This window comes from Octodon degus, unplaced genomic scaffold (genome assembly GCF_000260255.1).
Source record: "Octodon degus isolate 3935 unplaced genomic scaffold, OctDeg1.0 scaffold00432, whole genome shotgun sequence".
NCBI classification, from domain to species: domain Eukaryota; kingdom Metazoa; phylum Chordata; class Mammalia; order Rodentia; family Octodontidae; genus Octodon; species Octodon degus.
Genome location: NW_004525008.1, coordinates 136,207 through 145,019, shown reverse-complemented (window position 1 = coordinate 145,019; position 8,813 = coordinate 136,207). Strand labels below are relative to the sequence as shown.

The following is an 8,813-nucleotide window of genomic DNA, read 5'->3' as shown; positions in this document are numbered from 1 at the left end:
ATTCAGTAGGCTCAGGAACCAGGGCCCTCTCACTCAGCTGAGAGCCCCATTTTGCATTGGGAAGCCCGACTTTCCCCTTGGGTGCCAGGTCTTGAGGAGACACGCTGGACATTGGGTATCAGAAGCTTCCTCCCTCCTGTCTGCCCAGGACACACCAATCTGGGCCAAGGCTCCCACCTGAGCACCAACGCAGGCCATGTTGGGTTTCAGGTCTGGCGCACAGGCACCAGCTCTAAGATTTCCTCCAGGGCCCTCAGTGCGTGTCTGCTGATGCTCTCTGGTGGCCGCCTCCATTCCCACCCGAGGAGCCCAAGAACCGGGCTACAACGCGCACCCCTTGCCTCTGCCCCCAGAGGCTAGCAACTGGGCCTGCTGGTATCTGATTGGCCACTGGGGCTTGACGACAGGGGCTCCTTCCTTCTGATTGGCCTCGGCCAGCTCAGGCTGTTTCCTAGCTATTAATACCGTGGCTAATAAATGTTCTCCTGTTGACTAGGGTTCTTGGAGCCATGATTTTTTGAAGGTTTCTTGATATTTACGGCTGGTTTCGGCCTTTTTGCAAGTGCTGCTTTGGGGGCTCTGGTGTTGGGGGCTCCTTGCGTCTCCACAGGCTGTAGGCGGAGTGCCCTTCGTTACCGTTACCTGAGGTGTCCAAGTAGCCCCCAGTGTCTCAAATCTTCTTGCCCCCAAGCACAGTCAGATCCAGAGTAAGGGCGCCCCCTGCCCCGGGCTCCAAGTCTCTGGAGATTTGATAGTCACTTTCCACTTCCCAGCCAGCTTGGAAGTTGTCTCTCCCTTCCTCCGGCTCTGGATCTCTTATCTGTATGACGCCATCTCTCAGCATCGCTAGGCATGGGGGTCTGGCTCCGAAGCTGCCCGGAAACCCCAGAGAAGTGTGGGGGAGCTTTCTAACTTGATACCATGGCGGGGAGAGGGCGGGGGGAGCTCCTCGGCTTTCTCCTTTGGGGTCCGCAGCGCATTCTTACCCCTTTTCTATAATCAGACCCTCCTTCTTTCCTACCGGCTGCCACCCACCTGTCACCCCAAGATAGATCCTTCGTCTTTTTCAACAGCATTCTGACCTCTGAGAGGACATCTGATTGACGGCATTGCCACTTTGCCACTGGGGACCTGGCAGAGCTGCCCAAAGGCCACCTGTTAAGGATTAACTCTCATGTGCCAAGTCCCTAAGCACAAGGCTGTGCAGTTAGAGCCGCAGCAACATGTGTCACTGCCCGTTTTCCCGGGCGCGCGGTGGTGGCTGCAGCGGCAGCCGCAGCGGTGGCCAGGCAGGGGGCTGCTCTTCTCAAGTGTACGTGTGTGAGAATCACCTCAGTCTGGGAGAGGGGGCTACTCCAGGCATTGCCACACGGGACTCTGTCCTCACTGGAAAAGTACTTTTCTTAGGTGGACACGGCTCACATGTGCGTAGTACTTACTAAAGTCTAGGTTTGGGGGTACCCCCTTATTAAGTGGAAGAAACAGCCCGTAGCCCCGGGAAGAGCGTGAGATGTTTGCTCGGTCTCGGGTACACAGGTTGTATGTAACAGGCAGAGCCCGGAGACACCAAGCCAGGTTTCTCGGCTTGCAGGATGCTGTGCTGACTCGCTCATGTCCACGCGTCAGAAACAGGGTGGGCTGGAGGGGGGCGACCGCCTAGGCAACATCCGGGGGTCAGTTATCTCGCTTTGGGGCTTTCTATTTTCCAGAACAATAAGCAGAAAACGTCATGTTTTCCTCCTAAATCCGCATCCTCTGATCGATGCTTAGAAATGGCAAGCGATCCTGCGCGATCACCCCCCCCCCCGCACACCCCGGGCATCCCACCTTCGCGCTCAGCCCCTGTAGGGACGACCCTGCCTTGGGGGTGCTTTCATCACAAATCCTGAACACACATCTCCCTTCCTCCTGTGATCAGGGATCACGGAGGGAAAAAACACCCGCGACCGCAGGGTGTTGGTCATGGCGGCCAGGGGCACTGCGGCAGATTTTTTTCCTCCGTTCTTTGCTGCAATCTGGGTGCGGCTAGAGCAATTTGTCATAGAATCTGGGGGGCTCATTTTTCCGGCCAATCACTTTTAGAGAAATGAGCGCATTGCAGCAGAATGCGCTGACGTCAGAGACCACCCCCTCTGCGCCTCAATATAAACCCCACCCAGCCAGCCCCTAGCGCAGACGGCGGCGAGCTGCGATGGAGCGCGCCTTGGCTCACTGGCCTGGCGCAGCTCCTCCGAAGAGTCGGGGCGCCCACGCAAGCCTGCCTCGCTCGGTGAGTGGTTGGCCATCCTTGCCTTGAAGGATGTGCAAAACGAAGATGACATCCCCACCGGCCTGCATTTTTGTCCTCCTGGACACCAGACAGACCGATGCCGGGGAACATCTCCCGAAGGTGGCCTTTTTTGCCCTGGTCCCGAGCATCAGGACACGAAATTCTGTCAGGAGGGGAAGCTCCAGGCACATTTTCCCACTGGGGGGATAGCAGGGATATTTTCTGAGCCAGTCCAAGAGGGCAGGCTGGGTGGCAGTGTCTCAGATGGAAGGGAAGCCAGGAGGAATCCGATCAAACACGCTCATAGTCACGGGGGTCCAAAAATCCAATTTTCTGGGTTCGAACAAGCCTTTACGATCATGTTCATGGCGGGAGAGACGGCGATGATGCAGTGTGAATGCCCAGGGACCGGGGGCAAGCACCTGGCAGAAGGGTCTGGGATATTTTGCCCCCCGTCTTCTGGTGGGCGGTGGGCGTGCGAGGTACGCAGAGGTTCCTATCCACTAGGGATTCCCGAGCCTAGCACCGAGGGTTGGAGCCCGGTGGGCTCAAGGCAAAACGGAGTCAAACATGTGAGCTGGACCCAGTGGGTCTCACGGGGCCGCGCTGCGCCGTGGGGAGATGCGGTGCCCAAGCGCAAACCTGTCAGGCGCCCCCCAGGTCTAGTTCGGCAAAGATGCGAGGTCCCGCAGGGACCAAGGGGTTGGTTGGGGGAATAGGTGAAATAGAAAACATGACGTGGGTCGTGTTTTGGGGTTTGAGAAGAAGAGGGAGAAATACAGAAAAAGGGGGTGTGTTGAGACGAGTCTGTGAGCTGTGAACTGGACGAACGGGGGCGTCTTGTCGGTATTGCGCATGATGGTCGCTGGAAGGTTCTGGCGTGTTAAGTGCTTTTGACTTTTGATAAAATCGCCTTTTGCCATTTTCTTTGTCCCTTTCAAGGCCCCCCAAGCTGCCCCCTCCCCAGCCTGAGCTGGCGGGCTTGGGGTGGGGGCGCAAGAGGGCTGCTACGTGGCAGGTTTCTAGAAGGTTTTCTTGTTGGCCGCAAGAGGGCGCGAGAGGCACTGCGGAATTTTGGGGGGCGGGGTGGGGAGGGGAGGTGGCCTTTGTTCTTCTACTGGAGGGGTCGGGCACAGGCTTTACTGGGGGGCTATTCCGGGTTCATCTATCCGAGGGGGAGGCGGGTTGTGGTCTTCAGGTTCGCTGCTAGCGCCTGCAGGATTCGCTCCGGCAGAGCTGCGTCACCCGCGCTGGTTGTGCATGTTAAGGTGTCGTGGGAGTGCGTGTACGCAATTAGTTTATTTCAGGGGCTTTTGGTTTTTGGGGGTCTCCGAAGCTGTGGCTTTTGGGCAGACTGGAAATAGGATGAGGGCGCCCCAGTGAGGGTCTTGAGTATGTGGCGTAGGAGGAAGTGAGATATGGGGGTGGGAGCGTCGCTGCTTGGGGCGAAGGAGGGAGATCCGGGTGGTCTGCCTTTATTTTATTATTTTTTTAATATTTATTTATTTTTATTTATTTTATTTTTGCCTTTATTTTATTGTATGTTGTATCCCGAGACCACAAGTTACGGGCCAAAATGGTGTACTGAGAGCTGGGCTTTTTTTCCATGGTAATTAATTTACGTTTAATTGGATTTGCCGAAGGTATCTGGTTTTTCTTATCGCAAATGGAGTTGCGCTCTAGGGAGACCCTGGTGGCGGGGCTCCTTGCTATCCTAGGTCTTTAGCGTGAGGCGACCCTGGTGGTAGGGGGCGCAGAAGACCCTCTGGGCTCGCGTTGGGGGGCACAGCCTCCTTTCGTAGTGCGCTTGGCTGGTGGCAGCTGGCGAGGCCATCTGGAGTCATAGCAGTCCTTTGCGACGGCCCGGGTGGGCTGTGCGCCACGGGCCGGAGACCTGTTGGGCGCCCCGCGCCCACCCTCACCATCCCAGGCCTAGCAGCTGCGCTCTGGCGCGGGCGGGGCGCCGCAGGTGGTTGCGCTGTTGGTTTGACTCGGGTGCGGGCTATGTGCCCCCTAGCGGTGTGTTCTTGCAAATGGCTCCTGGTCCGCTAACTTGGCTTTGAGGTGCGCAGGCGCGCGCAGTGGAACACTTATGACCTGTCAATCATGTCATCCTTACCCCCTCCCATCTCTGTCCCCCCTCCCAGTTCTCCTCCCCTTCCTCCCCTCCTCCCCCCTCCTCCCCTCAGCTCTCCCATCTTCTGCCCCCTCCCCTCTCAGGTTCCTCATCCCTCTCTCCCCCGCCCATCCTCCCTCCCCGGTACCCCTCCCTCCTCCTCTCCCTCCAGCTGCCCCCTCCCTCTCTCTGCGGTTCCTGTGCTGGCCGTTAGAGGTCATCGAGATGGTTCTGATCCAGCCCCTTCCCATGCCATAGGGTCTCTTTGGAGATGACATCACGGACTCACCCCTTCCTCGAGGACCACCTACCCTGGATACCAAGCTGCTTCCGGTTGCCTGCCGCCCTCTCCTCACGGTACCTCAGCCCCTCGAGGGTCTTGAACACAGCATGGCGGGCCCTGCCATCTGGTCACCACCTCCCCCAGACCCATTTGCTACTAAGGACAATTAACTTTTAATTAGTGAATTTAAATGTTATTAATTAACTTAAACTTGTGACTAATCCCTGGCCTTGGGCTTTTATGCAGGTCCTCATTTGCATATGGCCCAGGACATCAGCAGCCTACAAGTACACACCAGCAAGTCCCAGGTCCAGCCTCTGGAAGGACAACATGGAGACGCCAGGAACGGACCAGCAACTGTCCCACGGGACTAAAGATTTAACACCAGTGCCCTAGTGAGGGGGCACTGGGCCTTCCCCCACCTTGGCCCTGCCTGTGGCTTGACTCTGCCTCCTGCCCTGTGTGTACCTGCTCGGGAGCCTGCTGGCCAACTGGTGCTTCCCTCCCCTGGGGGTGTCAGTCTTCCCTGACTGCCAACATACACTGTTTTAGTGGAGGGTCCCTCTGGGGATTTCTCAGGAGGGAGACCTGGGCCAAGAGCCTGTGGTGGGCTTCTGGAATGAGCATGTGCCTGACTGCCAAAGGCATGCCCCCCTCCCAGGACCTCCCTGTCCTTTCTCGAGGAGCAGGGATGCCAGGGGCGACCTCCTAGGTGGTTGTGAGAATTAAATGATCAAAAAAAAAAAAAAATTAAATGATCTAAAGCAACTTGGATCTAGGGGGGCACAGAGGAGGCGGTCAGCAAATGTTTGTTGAAGCATCTGCCAGGTTTGTCCTGTCGCACTGTGCTCCATCTTACTTGTCTTCCTTGTTCTCCCACAGACTCCCGACAGCCCCCCCTGAGGGGCTCTCCTTGCATCGGGCAGGGGTGCCACAGGGACACCAGCCAGAGGGCAGACTTGAGTAAGATCATGAATTATGCACACACTCATTTCCAGGGCACTTTCTACACAACATGAGCGCGCAGTTCCTGCAGGATCTCCACATGTCTCCAGGTGTTCTTGCTTGCAGGCCAGGGTGAATTTGGTCTTGCTTTGCTTAATCTGGAAAAGGTAGGCGGGACACAGGCTCTTAGCCACAGGTCCATGGGACGGTTTGCACACACATTTATGGAGAAAGCGAAAGGGGACCAGTGTCAGTGTTTTGTCCAACCCCAGCGAGAGGAGGGGTCAGAGTTGGGCCCTGGGTGCTGTCAAAGCTGCAGGTGACCCTCCTGGCCCCTGGCCTGGAGTTCTTATATTTCCATTCAAACATTTAAAGTGGGGCAGCTTGTCTGAAATCCCAGCTGTCCAGGGTGGTTTTGGGGGCCTAGGTGGCCCCAGAGCAGCTTCATGTGCTAGGTCCACCTCTTAACAACAGTGTGACCTTTGATAAGTCCCTAAATTTCTCCTTTCCGTGGCCTAAGTGGGGATTAAAAACCCCAATCCTGGTTTATCTACCCCACAGGGCGCTTTTGAAGGCCAAATGAAGTAACTGCTAGGAAAGTGCTTTGTAAATTGCTGTGGAAATCGCAGGACACATATCCCTGGCTGTCCCTTGGTGGCCCCTGCCCGGCCCTCTGCCCCTTTCCCAATCAGTCTGTGCCCAGTAGGTTCTCTGGGTGTTTGCACTCCACAAATAAATTTCAGAATCAATAAAAATGGAATCAATTCAGCAAACATTTCCTGAGATGCTGACAATATGCCTCACGTGCCAGGCTAGGTATGGGCTCCAAAGATAATGAAAACAATGTCTTGCAAGCTAATTGGGGTCCTCATTTGGCCAGTACTTTTCTTTGGTCTCCTTTTAAGCCAACCAGTTTTGTCCGGACAAGACAAAAAAGACTCTGGGCTGCCTTGGAGAAGCGCAGCTTGTGTGCACAATAGCTGCCCAGCCTCTGAAAAGGCCTGATTGGATTAGGGGGCAAACGGAGGCGGGAGGGTGGCTTGGAAGGTAACAAATAAAGTGGGCGGGGCCTCGCTTTGAGTTAATTCAGGCTATTGGGGGGCACCTTTTGTCTTTCAGAGACAGGCAGAAGCTTTTACGTCTGGTTTTTATGTCCTGAACACTCAGGACATGCAGTTCCCTGCTGGAGACCATCCGGGGCTCAGGGATAGTACAGTCTAGTGGGCTGCGGGATGGAGGGGCTGTTTGCAGTGAGTGGCATCTGCAGTGAGTGGTGGCGGTGAGGGTTGGGTCTCCTTTTGCATTGTCCATGCATTTGATCCTCACAACTCCTATCCTGACCCAGGGCCGGCCTGTCACCACCCAGGGACACAGAGGCTGTCAAGTGGCTCCACCGATCTGGCTCCCGTGTCCCCAGTGCCTTCGATCCAACAGTAGACCTGAACCTGTCTCCGGCTTGCACCTCCATCTCTGCCTCCTCCTTGCCTGGACTCTGCTCTCCCTGAGGCCTGAGTCCCGGGCCCTCCTGTCCTTCTCTCGCCACTCCAGTCTCTCTCTTTCCTTCGCAGCTCAGCTTCTCCAGGAGCCCTGTCTGCACCGCTTTCCTTCTTCACCTCCATCTTCTCTTCAACCCATGTCTCCGCCCGCTCTGCTCCACTCGCCAGTCTCGTCCAGGTAAAGTCTCTGTAGCTTAAGTTCCACACGTCTCCAGCCACCACACACATCTGCACCTTCTCACAGACTCTGCGGCTCCGATTCACTTCCGGGGACACATACTCCACTCAGACACCTGTGCACGGTGCACCCAGGCCTTCCAGCCCAGAGCCTGCCTCTCGGGGCACTGCCTTGAGCCCTCGGGAGCTGGCTGGTCTGGGTTCGAGTCCAGCACCGTAGGGTAGATCAGCTCTCCCAAGTGCCCTGACAGTCTCAGTCACAAGTTGCAGGCCATGTGCGATGGGCTTCGCTGCAGGTAAGCACTCCACACGGCTAGGGAAGGGGCTTGCGGAAGGCTCTGGAGGAGTCGTGCCGCGGCAAAGGTGGGTCTAAGCTTTCTTACCAGCTCCCACGGGAGGACCAAAGACCAGAAGAGCCACAGACAGGAGGGATGTAGGAGAGAGAAGAAATAAGACCCATGTAAAAAGACATCAAAGACCAGAGACAAAAACCCAAAACAAAAAAAATGGGAAAAGGAGACTTAGGAAATATTAAAACCACCCATAACTCATCCAGAAAAAGGTTTCCTCTTTAGCTTGCATTAGTTTAGAGGAGTGAAAACAGGAGGAAGCCTTTAAATTGGTCACTCAATGTCAAATGCCAGCAGGTTTTCTTTTTTCTTTTTTTTTTTAAATTGTGGAACTGGGGATTGAACTTATGCCCTTGTGCTTGCCAGGCAAGCACTTATTCTACTGAGCCATCTCCCTGGCCCCTTGCAGAAGGATTTTTTTGTTGTTGTTGTTGTTGCTCCGAATGCCTTCAGGGCAGGTTTGGCTGGCTCGAGTTGTGGGGATCCGAACCACAGCCACCTGAGCCTGACAGCTTTGTGGAAGCAGCCACTTAAAGAACTGAACTAGGGCCCGGCCCCACAGCAGGTTTTCAAATCAAATCTCCCCATTTTGGGTTTAAACTCCTCCACCCAGTTTAACCCCTTTACCTCCCAGCTGCATCCTACTGCGCCCAGCCCAGCTTTTTATTAAGTCCCCAGGGCTGAGCAGTGAGATAGGGGATGAATGGCCAGCAGAAAAGCGCTCCCCGCCCCCAGCTGGGGTTTGGTTTTATTCCACTTTCACCCTTGTCCCTTAATGAACGCAGGGCTAATCTTGGGCCTTGTCAAGGAAGAGGCCTCAGACACTAATGAGGTAGCGGCTGGATTCCAATGTTCGCCTCATGAGGAGCCCTCTTTGTCTGCAAAGGGGGAAACGCACTGATTATCATAACGAGGGGAGCCAGCCTCTGAGGGCAGGAGCAACCCTTCCAATTGGGGCTACAGCTGATGTCCCCTTGCCCCCTCATGTTAAGTCTGTGCCTCTGCCCTACTCCAGGTCCATTGAATGGGGTTGTAAAAAGCAGAGCAGCAGATGGCTTAAATTGTACGGTGTCACTCTGCTCCCCCAGGTTGCAGCTGAACCTGGCCAGGGTGTGCACTCCTGCACCTGGCTCTCGGGTTCAGTTTCCAGCACGCCCCAGACCTGCTTCAGGGCGCA

At 55.6% G+C, this 8,813-nt stretch overlaps 1 long non-coding RNA gene across 2 annotated transcripts in view; it reads left to right on the top strand.

The window, feature by feature from the left end:
• The first annotated feature begins 2,184 nt into the window (after window positions 1-2,184).
• The window catches only part of LOC111814696, a 35,419-nt gene continuing 28,790 nt past the window's right edge, over window positions 2,185-8,813 (top strand). For both annotated transcript variants that reach the window (XR_002819610.1, XR_002819608.1), the window contains exons 1-3: window positions 2,185-2,269; window positions 4,644-4,742; window positions 4,915-7,287. This is a non-coding gene — a long non-coding RNA (uncharacterized LOC111814696). The remainder of the gene's footprint in view (window positions 2,270-4,643; window positions 4,743-4,914; window positions 7,288-8,813) is intronic.